General features: G+C 36.2%; 1 pseudogene; it reads right to left on the bottom strand.

Moving 5' to 3' along the window:
- Positions 1-400: 400 nt before the first annotated feature.
- Positions 401-11,239, bottom strand: LOC132191417 (uncharacterized; annotated as a pseudogene).
- Between the last annotated feature and the right edge of the window lie 4,299 nt (positions 11,240-15,538).

Below are 15,538 nucleotides of genomic sequence, written 5' to 3'. Positions count from 1 at the left end.
GTTAGGCCAGTGAGCCAAGTTTGAGTCAGGCCAATTTGTTTTCCCATTCCTTTTCGGATCTATCTGCCCTATATTGGTTGATTTCTTTGAGAGTTTTGTTGCGTTGCCCACCCCTATTTTGTGTTTGATGCATTTCCCCTTTCCCTTCTCCCTTTGTACTCCGGAAAAATAAAAAAATATAAATAAATAAATAAATAAAGACGGTGACATGAACCGTAGAGAGGGATGAATATAGGATGCTGTGGAAATTTTCGGTGAAATTTTTGTCTTGGGAAACCAATCTAGGCAGAAGCCCCAGCTGGGCACCAAAGGACTTAGCGAAAAAAAAAAACTATGAAATATGATAATTAATTTCATTTAACTTCAACAACTAAATACGAACAGGAACACCCCGTCAAGGAAGGATAATAAGGTAAGCCTAGCAAGCCTGAGCCTTCCCTTTCCTACTTATATAACTTTCACCACGCAAACATTACTTTATTACATTATTCCCTAAATCAGAAGAGCAGTATCTACATGCACATCATGGTCAGACAAACCTGTTAAGAATTTGGTTTAGTCAAAATGGGAGATTCTAGACATCGCCATTATCGATGTATTTGGATAATGCTAAGCAGCAACATTTTTTCCGGAATTCATCCTCTGAAGATACTGCTGCACCATGGCACTTTTGTAATTTATAAATTATAGCACTGTAAATTACAAAAGTGCCATGGAGCATAGCACTTTCTCCTGGATAATAGCCATCCTCAGGCCATAAACAGAACCTTTGCCTTGTGGTGAGTAAAGACGATGCTTTGATGGAAACAGCCATCTGTATGCAACACGACACGCTCTTGAGATATTTTGGGGCCAGCCCAACCCTACGGATGTCTAAAAAATGAAATCCATTGCATCCTTACACAGCTAGTGTCACTGCTATGCATAATGGGGGAGGCGCACACTAGGATGCTCCTAATGTATGCATAAAATGCATAGGTTTCATCAAACCTTTGGTAGAGGACTGCATAATTACCGATGTCAATCATGTAAGAGCCCTAATCCAGCATTAGTCCCACTTCAATCTGGTGGTCTCTCCATTGTGTGTTTGTCATCTTCCTTTCAAACTAATCAACTATACAGAAAGAGGTAATCTCATTTTTCTTCAATTTATGTTCTAAATAATTACAAAATAAGCTGATTTGATCACCTCAACAGACATCCAACAGAGGGCAATAAATTAGGAACAACTTATCAACCTCAAGTTCTTCCACCCGCCAAACACAAGCAAGACAACATATGAATAAATTGCGAGTTACAGCAGTAAGAACAATTCCACTCTTTTCTTTTTTGGCGTGTTAAAAAATATGAGGTGCAAAAGATATATATTTTTTTAAATTAGTAAGGGGGGTTTGAACCTTAGGTCTCCGACATGGAAAATTTTATCTTCTCCTCCTTTACATAACTAGGTAACAGAATCATTCGATTAGGTTGACAAAACATTTACATGCACACAGCCAATACCAGTGTTCTTAAGCCACCTTACCTACATATACACAACAAGACACTCCAAATAACTTCCAATATTTTAATAAAACTGTCTGACCACTGAAAAAAAAAAATTCTAGACAGTTTTAAAAATCTAACATACTATATTAGAGAAGAAAAAGTTCTGCATGCACAATTGAAGTTTTTTGTCATGATTAAAAACATGCCTCTCACGGTCGAAAGAAATGACACGCTGCAAAGTGATGACTCATCAGGTAGAAACTAACCAGGAAGTGTGGGAGCCATGTAGTCCCCTCTAGGCCCGTCATTCTAAGGCACAAAATCCATTGCCAGCTTCATTTTCCACTCTGCCAATGCAAACAACCTAATCCCATTACTTATCTCAGGGACACAAAATAGCTTCACAAAAAACAAAGACATAAGTTGCTTCTTACCAGGTGTTATTAACAAAGTAACTACTAACAAGCAGGGCCAGTTCACATACACCAAGTAATCCTCTCAGTAACATTTGACCACCCAATCAAGTTTAAAAGAGAAATTACAATTAAATTTCACATTCCAAATGTTGGGTAGATCGCAGAAAGCGAGCACTGGAAACTTTATGTCCATGTGGCTAGGAATAAACTTGTTACATCCCAGCCTCTCATTTGGCAGTAGTTCTGATATTACTCGGACCACCGATGCCCCTGACCTCATTCCATCCACCCCAACGGCCATTCGGCATTTGCATATTACTAATCTGTTGAGCAGTCAATGGTGGAAAGGGAGATGCATTGTTGGGTTGAACTTGATCTAAAAGCATCGGAGGATATCGATATGCATCATTTGGGGGAGAAAATCTATTCCCAAAGTGATCTGGGAATCCTATATTCTGCTGTGTGGAAATGGATTGCTGCATCAGCAGTTTAAGGCTTGTATCATTTTCAAAAGGACTAAACTGTGGAGATAGAGTTGGTCTCACATCAAAGCCTGCCTTATTCAGCCCTCTTGTCAGAATCCCTTTGCCAACTTCCATTATTGCTGGATCAATAAATTCAACATCTCCAGTGATGCCGACATTTCCAGTTGTTGCAGATCGGAACATATGATTCGCTGGAAGGTAAAAGAAAGATTAGAAACTATCTAAAAAAAGAATCTAATAAAATAAAAGTAATAAATGACAAACCAGGACTGTCGAAAGCCTGTTCTGCTCTCTCACGAGAAGGAAATCCTGGAGGCGGTGCCTTGCTTGGCACTGAAAATCCTGGTGGGATCATAGTTGGAGCTCTTGAAACTGTTGGGGGATATTGGAGCAAAGAACCTCCAAAAAATATATAAAAGAAAATCAGCAAAAAGAAAATATAGAAAAGAAAACAGTAAAAATAAAATATTTATATAACAGTCACTAGAAACAGTGATCGTTAAGAAAAAGTGGATAGCAAATACATTTACATCTATTTTGTTATCGGTGAAAAGAAAATATTTATATATAAGTCACTAGAAACAGTGTAAGAAAAGCAAATATATAACAGAAAAGCAGTGCAAAGCAAATATTCATATAACAGTCACTAGAAACAGTGACCGTTAAGAGAAAGTGGATAACAAATACATTTACCCTTTTTTTTTTCGTCCATTACTTGCGTAATAAAACTAAAACAGGTTTTGATAAACCTGAAAATTTTGAAACTAAAAAGGGTACTGCAACTACTGTTCAAAAACTCAGTAGTAAGTTCTAGTCTGTATCAGTTACCATAGAAGGCTATGACATGTTTACTAAATCCCATAATTCATGAAATTATTAGATTAGATCCAAGAGAAATCACAAATGCGTGAACCATAAAACAGACTGATCTCGCTATATCACTATCTACATGAAGACCAAATGGAAACCACACCAGATACAAAAATGAACATCATGTTGTGGGGGGCCCACATGGGTCCAGCCCACTTGGTAAAGCAAAAGTCTAACCTATGTAGGATTCAGGTTGTTTAAAAAGCCAACAATATGGTCATGCCGTACAACACACTGAAGCAAAAGAAAAAACAAGAGACAACAAAAGTGAAACTTGAGAGAGAAAAAAAGGGTGCAACCCGAGTATACAGGAAGTATACAACTGAACCTCTAAAGTATAGAAAAAGAAGAACAAAATTCCAAAAAAAACTCAGAAAAATTAGAAACATGCAAACTATTTCATGCTCTCCATGTATAAAGGGATTGTAACACCATCTTCTTCATCTCTAACAATTCATTCTAACAATCTTCAAAGCTCGCGTACACGAAAAGTATACAAGAGAACCCACCACCCTATTGGGGTCAATAATCTAATGAGTTAACAAAATCTACAAGACTGGAAGAGGAGAAATTAGGAAATAAAGAAACAGGCCAATCTAAAAGGAAGCTCAAGAATGAGTCTTTTCATTGCAACAATTAGACTCATGGTCTTCGAAAAGGCGTCTATTTCTTTCTCTCCAAATGCTCCACATAAGAAGGGATGACTTTCCATATGGCCTCTTTGGGATGTCTCTCCCCTTGCGACTTCCAACATTAAAGTAACTCTAGAATATTGCCGGCACAACCCATGAAACTCCAAATAAAATGAGAACCAAGTGTCATATCTCACTAGTAAACTCGCAATGGATGAGAAGGTGGCTTACGGTCTCCTCACTCTACTTACAAAGACAACACCAGTTGACAAGGGTAAGTCCTCGTCTCCTTAGGTTGTCAATCATCAGGATTTTACCCAAAGTTGCCGTCCAAGTGAAGAAAGCAATACGAGGTGGAGTCTTCACCTTCCAAATGCTCTTCCAAGGAAATGGGGAAGACTCTTCAGATTGTAATGTATTGTAATAGATCTTCACTTCAAACATGTGGTTAGGAGTTGGGGACCATAACATTGTATCTCTTTCTCTTAGAGGTTTTCAAAGAGTATAAACGATCAAGAAATGCAACCAGAGACTCAAGCTCCCAATCCTGGACTGCCCTGAGAAAACTCGGGTTCCAATGAGCATAAGAGATGGAAGAGTCCAAGTAATCAGACACTAAAGCATCTTTTTCCCGAGCTAGAGAGACGAGTTTTGGAAATAAGGACTTGAGATTAGCTTTTCCGCACCACACGTCATGCCAAAAACGAAGGCGAGAACCATCCCCTACTCTATTAGGAGACCAAGTTCGAGAAGCACCCCAGCCATTCCTAATATTTCTCCAAATACCTACCCCATATGGTACTCGAGTTTCCTCATAATACCAGCTCCCTCTTTGGATCTCGTACTTCTCAACCAACCCCATTTTTTTCTTGCTCAAGAAAAAATTTGGGGTTTCTCTACGAAGTGTCTTTGGGTGCTGCTGCGACTACAAGGAGTTGTAGTATTCAAAGTGGGGATCTCACTGCGGTATTAGTTTTGTCAGATTATGGTGATTGGTGGTAAGATTATATATTTTTCCTAGAGATTTGCTACTGTTGTATTTCCCAATCTGTTGTGAACTTAAGTTCTGGGCATAAAATTGAGTGTTGTAATCTCTATTTTATTATATAGAATTGATCGGATTTTCCCAGTAGTTTTTTCCCACTACACTAGAGGGCTTTCCATGTAAATTCAGTGTGTTCTCGTGTGTTGCTCTCTGGGTGCTTGATTAATTGCTTGTGATTGATGTTTCTTCTACTTGTTGCTTGGGTTATTAATTTAATTCACACAAAGACAGTAGTGTGGCCCAACACATCATTCCATGTGTGCCCTAAAACCAAGAAAACTATTTTAACTACACTGCTGTTCACTAAATGGATTTCTAGCTACTACAAAGGATCTTGTAGATTTTGCCAATATAGAGAATATCTAAGAAATTTAAGTTCCTACTCACTCAGAAACCAACAGCTAAAATCCATTACATTATGCCTGTAAGAAGCTACACATCCTTATCTTCACCCCTCACACAAAGTAAGGGAAGTAACTCTAAAACAAGCCTCCCCATATCATCAAGTAGACCAAAACCTAGTCATCTCTGGTGCCAGCTGAAAAGTGTATACAACTCGTAAAATCTTCTTAAACTAACACGATCCTCTTCCAGAGACTCAGAATCACGTTGCTGATCACTGGAAGACCAAAGACTCAGCAGCTACAACACTGAAAACTATATTACCCGCAACATCTCCACTACCAAATTTGAATTTACTGAGGGATTCGAACAATTACTCGTATAAACATCATTACCTTACCAAATCCCAGAATGGTTCTGATAAACACATAATATAATCACGCTGTTATACAAAACCACCACAACATATTCAACTTAGTTGTTTATCAATAATAATTTCATGATGGAATGCAAATGATAGAATCAAAACATTCTAATGTGAAAGAACAAAAAAAAAAAAACTTATTACCAGGCGAATCATGAATCTAAACAAAAATCAATAGCACCAGAATTATCATAAAGCAGGAAAGTTCACTAACAGAAAAAGAATAATCATTCAACAGTAAAAATAATACAGGAGCATTAACACCATAGAAGATGATACTCACGAGGAAGTTTAGAAGTCGTAAAAGGATCACTGCCGGGAAATTTATCAGACTGCAAAGAACCGCTGGATGAAAAGATATGTTGATATGTGTCTATACAAGGATCCTTCTTTTCCATAAAATCATGTGAGGCAACATATTCATCAGGCAGGTGCCTGGTACTACCCAACGAATTCTCCAAAGCAGATACTTGATTAAGGACATCCTCCTGTCTTGCAAATGAGAACCTGGACTGATTTTTATCTTGTGCTTTTGGTAAATTAGGTGATTTAATGTAACAATGTTGTTTACCATTCTCACTCAATAACTTCACCAGAGTGTGAGGTGACGTTAATGAATCTTCCCATGCATTGATATCCAAAGACAAAATATTTGAGATTATGCTGCTTTCTCCCATATCAGAAGTAACGCCATAGTCAGCACTGGGTACACGTTCTTCATAAGCACCCACATGCCCTAATTCCTTCTCAGAGCACACACTTGATGAACCAAATGTCCCACCCAAATCAGCAAGAATCTTAGTTTTATTATCGTTGAAGCCATATGACGATCCAGTACTCTTGGATGTCAATGGGTAAGCAACTTCCTCGTGTTTCATGCATACAATTCTAGGATCCACATCAAGATTACCTTGATTGGACGCCTCACCATGCTGCCAAAATTGACAGCTTGACTGATTTAAATCCTGTAATGGACAAGGTGAACAAGAGATGGATGGCAGCCGATGAATGCCCTCGACACCCTTCAGCCGTTGATCATCTAAACCTAGTAAATCCTCCATGCGTGCAGCTTCCATAAAAGCTGTTGACATTGAAGCTTCACCAGAATGCTCATTATAATCTTGCTGTGAACCTTTCATTTGAGTATGGTCACTTTGTTGACCAACTGGACCAGAGTACCTGTCTTTAAAATGATTATGAATGCTAATTGATGATAATCCAGAACATGAGCCATGAACAATCCCATCTGCATGAAGAGTTCCATCTTTAATGAAACCAGGACCATAGGATGGTTGGGTGAGTTCTATAGAGCTTGTGCCAGTGGATGATGCAGCAATATTCCGATTGATGCCCTTAGCTGGTAGTTTGCTGGAAGTCGCAGGGATGGGAGTTGTATCTAGAATAATCTCTGCATTAGTATTTGATACTGCTACTGGACAATTTCCATCAACAAACTGTTCAGTCCATTCTGTTGGCTTCAATTTAGCGTTAGAATACACTTCCCAGCTTTCTTCATCTATCATAGAACTGTTTACATCATGGTTATATCTTTCATTGCTTACAACATCTGATACAAAGACTTGGGTATTATCAGATATATCAGGATTTTGATTGGTAGGTCTGCCGGAAACAAAACTAGTCACTGGTGGCAGACCAGTGGAAACACGCATCACCCTGAGATAAAAAAAATAAAAATAAAAATAAAAATAAAGTAGAAAATTAGAATCCATCCCACAGAATGAAATGAAAGATGCCAAAGATCAAGAAATCATATACCATGAGCCAGTGGAAAGAGGTATACTATATCTTCCAGTGCCATTATCTGAGTGAGGTCCACTAACCTCATCAACATTATACTGTTGGAAAGAGTAAACAAAAATAAAGAAATTGTGAGCACGTTGTGACTAACATCCCATCAGACACATGTAATGCCATTCTATTGACCAAATTTAGGAATGCTTTGATCATTGTTTATACTCATCCCTTATATGTTGTGACATAATATAGTTATTTATCCTTGAGATTAAATTATCCAACAGTCCATGGCAATAACAAACATGTATGGAGCCTTACATTTGAAAGACTTTTCACAACTGGTTTGGCCATTGATATGCTGGTATTGCTACACTCATCTGCTGGGGGAGGTAAAACATTCCCTGAACGCCGATTCATATTATTTGTAGCACCAATAATTTGTTGAACTCTACTCCTTTAAAACCAAATGGGTCAAATTACAATATGATAAAGCTATATCTAAAGAGCAGACAAACACCAAAGAAGTTGAGGAGAGACACAAGGAGATGAGGGAGAGAATAGAAGCAAAGGAAACACAAAGGTAAACACATATTGCAGTAGCCAAAAAAAAAAATTAAAAATCCTTCAGTAATGGAAAAGTAAAGCTGAATAATCAAAAAATAACACACAAGTTAAGAAGTTTCAACCCCAAGATTCCTCTACTCTTCAAGCACAATTTAAGTTGTTTGTAAAAATCAATTGCTTCAATCACCTTGTAAAAAATTCAAATAAAACAAAGCGCAGAGAAGAGATAATACCTTGCAAAGGCTGAAACTAGGTCGTCTTTGGCAAAACTATCCTCCTGAGAGCCATAATCATGCAAATATAAACAATCTGGGTTGCTGCAAGGCTGGACAAGGAAAAGAATTAATCCCATGAACTAAATTTATTTCTTTCTTTTGCATCAAGAATTTGCAAGATACAAATTCTCTTAGTTATTTACCAAATGTTTTAACCATGCATGGCAGTATTTTGTGGTCCCAAAGCATGCCCTGCAAAAGCAAACTCCTTTCAATAATCATATGGCATTTATAGTATCATAACCTTCAAACAAAAACAAGACATGCTTACCTCAAGGATCTACCATCTAAAATGAAACCATGCACTGATTGAATACACCGAGCCGCTTCCTCGTCTTTTGAGTATGTTATATACCTATAAAAGATAGAAACACAAGAAATGTAAGGAATAAACAAATTGCGAGAGAGAGTAAGAGAAAGAGAATACAATATTTACAACCAAAATTTAAAATTAAGGGAACAAAGATGATTGAATAAAGGGGATACAAATCAATCAATTAAGACAAAAATAGAGTATAGTGCATCACACTTTAACGTGACAACAAAATGGCATATCATCTTACACACAAAAACTATTGTTTGATGAATGTTGGATAACCCCATTTGCTGTACGAGATATGGACACCTTCAAAACCTTCCCGTACTGGCCAAAATACTCTCTGCGCTGAAGAAGCTGTTAAACCCAGAAATGCTTGGGTTAGGTACTACATATAACTAAAAACAAATATAAAACAGCAAATGAAACAGAAGATAAGCGGGCACCATGTTCCACTAAGTTGCAGTCTAGCAAAAAGGGATGTACAATAGTATAAAACCACTCACATCTTCATCTGTAAGATTAAGAGGCAATCCAATTATATACACTAGAGTCCGTTGAACAATTCTAACATCACTAAGATGTTTCCTTCCTTCAGGTGCTTTGGGCTTCGACTTCTGTAATTTCTGTTTCCGCTCCAAATTTCTTTCAACTACTAACCTGTTCAGCAAAGGAAGTGGTGACATCACTCAGCAATTCATCAAATAATATAAAACAAGAAACTGCACAGTTACTGTAACAACCTTTCACAGTCTGTTGCCATCCCCACAATCTTTTCTTTGTCATAAGGAGTACGACATGCTGGACAACGGCCCTCAGTTCCATCTTTTTCAGCCATTTCCATGATGTGATGCCAACACCAAACACACATCTTTGAAGGTAAAGAAAAGAAGGGAACAAGAGCAGTAAATAAAAGTACCAAAAGAATCAAAAACATGATTTCATTCACATCAAAATGTTTTAATTGCAATACACATCATACACATTTACATCTATTTCTATCAAGCTTCTTTTTTCCTATTAAGTAGGAATTGGGACCTATGCAAATTCACTAGAAGTAGCACCAGTAAGCCACGATTCAGATGACAATAACAATATTTAAAAAAAAAAAAAATGAAATATAGCATGCAAAACAAAGAATTTATTGTATGCAATGGCTTCATATATTAGATGAAGATTGTACTTCTAACCTCATAACCGCATTTGCATGGCTTCAAGTGCTGGTCTGTAAAATCCATTTCCTCGGTGCATATAGGGCATGTTTTTTCGCCCATGATTTTCCTAAAATTCAGCAATATTACAAAAAAATAAAAATTAAGAAATACACCTTACTTTTGACGCACAGTCTAGTTTCTTGATATTCAGACATATGAAATTGGTGTTGGAACAAAATTCAAAATATGCGAACTCTTACCAATTCCTCAAAACAACCATTATTCTGGGAGGAAAATGCCAATTTCACTTTTTTTTTCTTTTTTTTTTCTTTTTTGGAGAAAAGAACTATGGTAAATCTCACACTCGAAAGAAGTATCTTAGAGATACAAAATATAGAAATGGTTGGTACTGGTTCAATATTTTTTATTTTCTTCAGCAGTAGAAGCATGACTCATGCAGTCATACTCATTCATAGTATTCTAACAATCACTCACCATCCTAAATAGATGTACATTACATAAAACTGCAAAAGTTCAGATCTTATTGAAATAATCAAAATAAATTTGTACTCAAGATCTTGCTGCAAAGTCCTGCAAATCCAAATATTCTAAGTTCATTGAATAGTAATGAGAACTAGCCCACACAACTCCACAGCCAAGGAACACCTAATATCAAGACTGAACTGCTTACATGTCACCTACTTATCCACATTGCCAACGCCCGCTTAGCAAAAGATGCATTGCAAATTTGAAACCAACCGCTCTCCAGCATTCCCTTTTAAGTAGGTATGAGAACCCCTTCTATCTCAATAAATGGCAGTCACCACCAATAGTGTCAAATTTCTCATACATTTTTCTTTTTTTCTTTTTCCCTCCTGTATCTCATGCTTATACCCACAACTTGCAAAAACTAATTTGCGCATTTGACAGGGATAGACATCTAGATTGCTAAGCCTTATCCCTAATCTCTCACCTTGCTTGCCAATAAAATTTTTGAGAATAAAGGAAAGAAAATCACAATTGATTTTATTTTGGTTTGGCGGAAATGCAGAACTATCCTCAGCAGAGTCAAGTAGTAGTATTAGCTCACACGTCTATCAGGTACCAATCGTCAAAGAAAATCCTGATATTCATAACAAAATTTACCTCATTTCTGTAGGCCAACAAAAAGTTCCTCAAATATTTTCAAAATCAAATACAAAACAAACAAACAAACAAACAGAACGATATAACATAAAACCAACAGAAATCGGAGCCTTGAACCAAAAAACCTAAAATCCACATAATCAGAGCATGTTCAAGCAGTACGCAAATGATACGATCACACTACACAAAATGGGCGAAACAAGGCTAGGGTTTTGGGGGATTCGAGCTAAGAGGAACAAGGACTTACAGAGTACGATCGGAAAAAAGGAAAGGCAGAGGAATCTCTGAGCTCTGGAGAGGACAAAGCGAGATGGAGACGAAGACCGAGAGAGAGAGAGAGAGAGAGAGTGTGCCTGTGGAAGGGTTACTTGCAAGCCACGGGGGGCAGACAGCTCGCCTTTTCTGGGTAGCCTTGCGGAGGATTGATTGGTGCGCTCTTACTTTATTATCTCACCTGTGTCATTAAAGTAGTGACGTGTAATGCTGAGACCGACCCTTGGTCGCGATGGGAAAGCTCCAAGTCGGGCATTTTATTGGACCCAACTGAACCCTCAAGAGTCAAGACAGTGCCCAAGTCCCAACCCGGATTTTGATTAAATTTACGAAAATAGGCGTGTGATCTTTTTTGCGAATAAAAAGTTGCAAGTTTTCAATTTTTTAATCATAAGGTTGTATTAATTAATAAATTAAGGTAGAGAAGTTCACGTGGTATAACCAATCAACGAATTTCGCGAATTCCTGCAAAAATACAAATAAATATACAAAAATACCCCCATGATATTGACTGATTTGAGCTTGGGGAGAACCCATCAAATGAAACGACGGTTGCCAATCAAGTATCCAAGGTTTTTCCTTTTTTGTTTTTGCTTCTTATCTACGCAGTAGACCAATAAGTGTATGTTTGATAACCCGTGCCAGAATACCGAGCAGGGGTAAATGGCGACAGAAATGAGAATTTAGTGAAAGGAGCTTATCGGTCTACTGATAGGAAATCTCTTCTTACATAACTTGTCTAATAAGTACTTAAAAAAACTTGTCTCATAAGTAAACAGTACATATCATTTTTCTTAACTATAATGTATACATCATCCCACTTAAGGGCATGTTTGAGTGTATGTTTGACGGGTTTAAAAGTTCATTTGAAAGAAAAAAAAAATACTTGTTTGGTAAAAAAAAATTGAAAGCATTTTTAAGGGTCCAAAAATAGCCAAAATGCATTTTTTGCAAAAACTTAAAAATAAAGCTTTTGCAAAAAAAAAAAAAACATTTTTTAACTACACTATTTTTTAAACACAACCTCAAACATGCTCTTAGGAGCAGAACTATAACTTTTCGTTTGGGGGCAAAACTTTTAAAAATATATATATTTGGAAAAAAAAATTAATTTTTAAATGTCTATTTTATTAGAAAAAATTATGTTTTTTTTTAAAAAAAAATAATAATTTTTTTAGGGACCACTTTATGGCTCGGAGTTATACTCTATTACTTCAACTTTAACTCTCAAGCCTTGCCTTGCCGCCTTGATCTTGTTGTTTGTAGTTATTCTTTTGTTTGTAGATTTATATTTACAAATGGAACGACGAGTCTACGACTTAATAAGCAAGTAAGCTAGTACTAGTGAGATTCTTTTGTAATACCAGCTTTCAAAAATATTTCTTCCATAACCTTTTCCTTTTGTGAGCATTTCTTTTGTAAACACTTTCTTCATAGACATCTTTTTCATAAAAACTTTTATGTTGTAAGCATCATCATTTCATGTAAGGCATAACCCTATGTAACTATGCGGTATGGTTTCATCATTCATACATACATGCATATATAGTCACACCCTCCAACTTCCTACAAGTCATTTCATAGCTTATCCACCCAAAGTTTCAAGATTTATAAAGAAAGCTTTAGCCTTTTTCATGATGGTGGCCTTGTCTTCCATCCTTTCAACCAAACTCCACTTCTTACTCTCACGCATACAACATAATCTTGAAATATTAACTTCATGCACAATAAATCACTTTAAAACTCCAAGAAGGTTGAGAGATTCTTACCTTGTAGTTTGCTTGTTCCTCTCTTTGCAAGAGGAACACTCTCTACTCTTCTCATTCCTCTCAAATCTCTGAACTTTTTTCTCTTGCTCTCTTTTGCTCGGTTACTCTTATAAACCAATACCGTCATGATGACTACATGACGCTAGTCGCTGACTATGCTCTCTAGAGTGCTTCTAGAAGACTAGAATAGTCACGCCAAGATGCCTTTCTTGGCGCAGTTGCTAATGTCAATGTAAATCTTCATTTAATCAATTCTAAATGAAAACCCTTGAACACTTTAGGGCCTGTTTGGTATTGTGTTTGAAAGGCTTAAAAGTGTTTTTAACACTCAAAAAGTCTGTTTGAAGAAAAAAGTACTCGTTTGGTAAAAAAATTAAAAGCATTTTTAAGAGTCTAAAAAGTTTAAAAATAGCCTAAACGTACTTTTGTAAAAGCTTAAAAATGAAAATTTTGGCCAAAAACTTTTTTATGACTTAAAAACTCTATTTCTTAAACGTAATCCAAAACGGGCTCTAAGTATAGACATGCTCACAAACATTGTTTTGATCACCAAATAAGCCAACACTAAAACCTAACAAGCTTTTCATTTGGTAATTCGATGACAAAATCTTTAAACAAAAAATACAAGTAAAACCAAAATACACACTTTACAATCCCAACTCAAACCTATCAAACCATTAACCAGACTAGCTTGCTTCAAAAATTTTGAAAGTCGTATCTTGTACATGTCTTCTAAAACCGCAATTAAACCAACCATGTTTAACCATCAAAATTGATAATCATCAATGCATAATGCAAACTTCATAAACACAATTTTAATAAAATAAATCCCACATAGTTTCATTGATATGAATGTTTAAAGATAGTAGCAAATATAATATACATCCATATATATTATGAACAAAAAAAATTGTTTCAATACATCCCATATTGTTTCTTAGTAGATGTACAAGATAAATCAACAACATCATTAAAAAATCCATGATCCATAAATAATAATAATAAAATTAAAAAAAGAAAAGAAAAAAAAGTCTCTCTCTTGCAATCTAAGGAAAGTCTCTTTGCAGCACAACTTTGACATCCATTTCGATCTGCGCAATCATTGGCCCCCAAATTACGATATGATAGTTATAATATGGGTCATTCATTTTAAATGAATGGTCCAAAACGTGTTACACATAGAAGAGAAGGAAGGGGTAACTTATACCATATGCAAGCCACAAGGCTATTATTCTTTTGGGCTTGGGCAGCTACAAGGCTATTATTCTACAAGTTTATTTTATTCTCCAAGATTACAATAGGGGATGAGGGAAAAGACAAAAATTACAAAAACAAACACAAAAAAAGCTGAGCAACCCAATAATAAACTCTTATACAACCTACTAAGTGCAAGTAAACATAAATTAAAAAGCAATGTGTCAAATAAATGAGGCGACTCTATGTATTATTGAGATAGGTGTCAAGAAAATTGGCCGCTAAAAAAATGTGATACAATGAGACATATGAAGGAGTCTGAATCTCGAAAGGTTCCCTAACTCTAGGGCTAAAATAGCGGTTGAGGTTAGCAGTTAGTGGCTAAAACCGCTAACCGCCTAGGCGGTTAGTAATTTTTACTAACCACCTCCGCTCACCGGGTAGCGGTTAACCGCTTTGAGATAACCGCTTTTTTGAGGCTTTTTTTTTACCAATTTTGAGCTGATTTTGGGCCGATTTTGGGCCAATTTTGGCCCGGTTTTGGGCTCACTTTAATCTTCTTCTTTTTTTGCTCATTTTGAACATTTTTTTTTGTTTTTGTTTTTTTTCCCCTTTTAATGGCCATTTTGAGCATTAAAAATTGCTATATACCAAAATCTTGTTGGCCACCTTCTACAAATCTACACATCATACAATATAATGATAAAATTACAACAAAATCATTACTTCACTTGTAGTCTTATACACAACATAGAAATAAAATAAAACACAAACAAGTTCATAAACTTACAAGCAACCAAAAAAACCAACATGGTTGAACTTAAGCTTGAGGCCCATTTCAATCAACCAAAAAAAATTCATCAAAATTTAATCAACCAAAACAACCCATTTCAACCAACATTTTCAAAGAAATTCATGCCAATCCCCACCTGTGCAGAAATTGGAAAACATTAGCAAGTAGCATCTATCATAAATAAATTAATAAGTAATGAAATAATAACCTTAATTACCATGACAATTCAATTACATATTTATTCAGTCAAAAGATGATTCAGTCGTTAAACTTGAAGCTTGAGGCCCATCTACAATAGAATAAGTTAAATGAATTAATAAGTAATGAAAAGTAAATAAATTTGCAAATCACTAATTTAAAAACATTTACCTATATCATCATAGCTTTCAAAAAAATCTTCAAACTCATCATGGCTTATGCGGTCCAATAACCAGTTATGTGTGCAAATCAAGGTCTCAACCGTAATTGGAGACAATGAACTCCTAAATGAATCCAATACACGTTCACTGGTGCTAAATGCGGACTCAGATGCAACAGAGGAAATAGGGATGGCCAATACATCACGAGCTATCTCTGCGAGGATAGGGTAGTTGGATG

The sequence above is a fragment of the Corylus avellana genome, chromosome ca9 (assembly GCF_901000735.1).
Source record: "Corylus avellana chromosome ca9, CavTom2PMs-1.0".
NCBI classification, from domain to species: Eukaryota; Viridiplantae; Streptophyta; class Magnoliopsida; order Fagales; family Betulaceae; genus Corylus; species Corylus avellana.
Note: the sequence above shows the minus strand (reverse complement) of the source record. Positions and strands in the feature narration are given on the sequence as shown.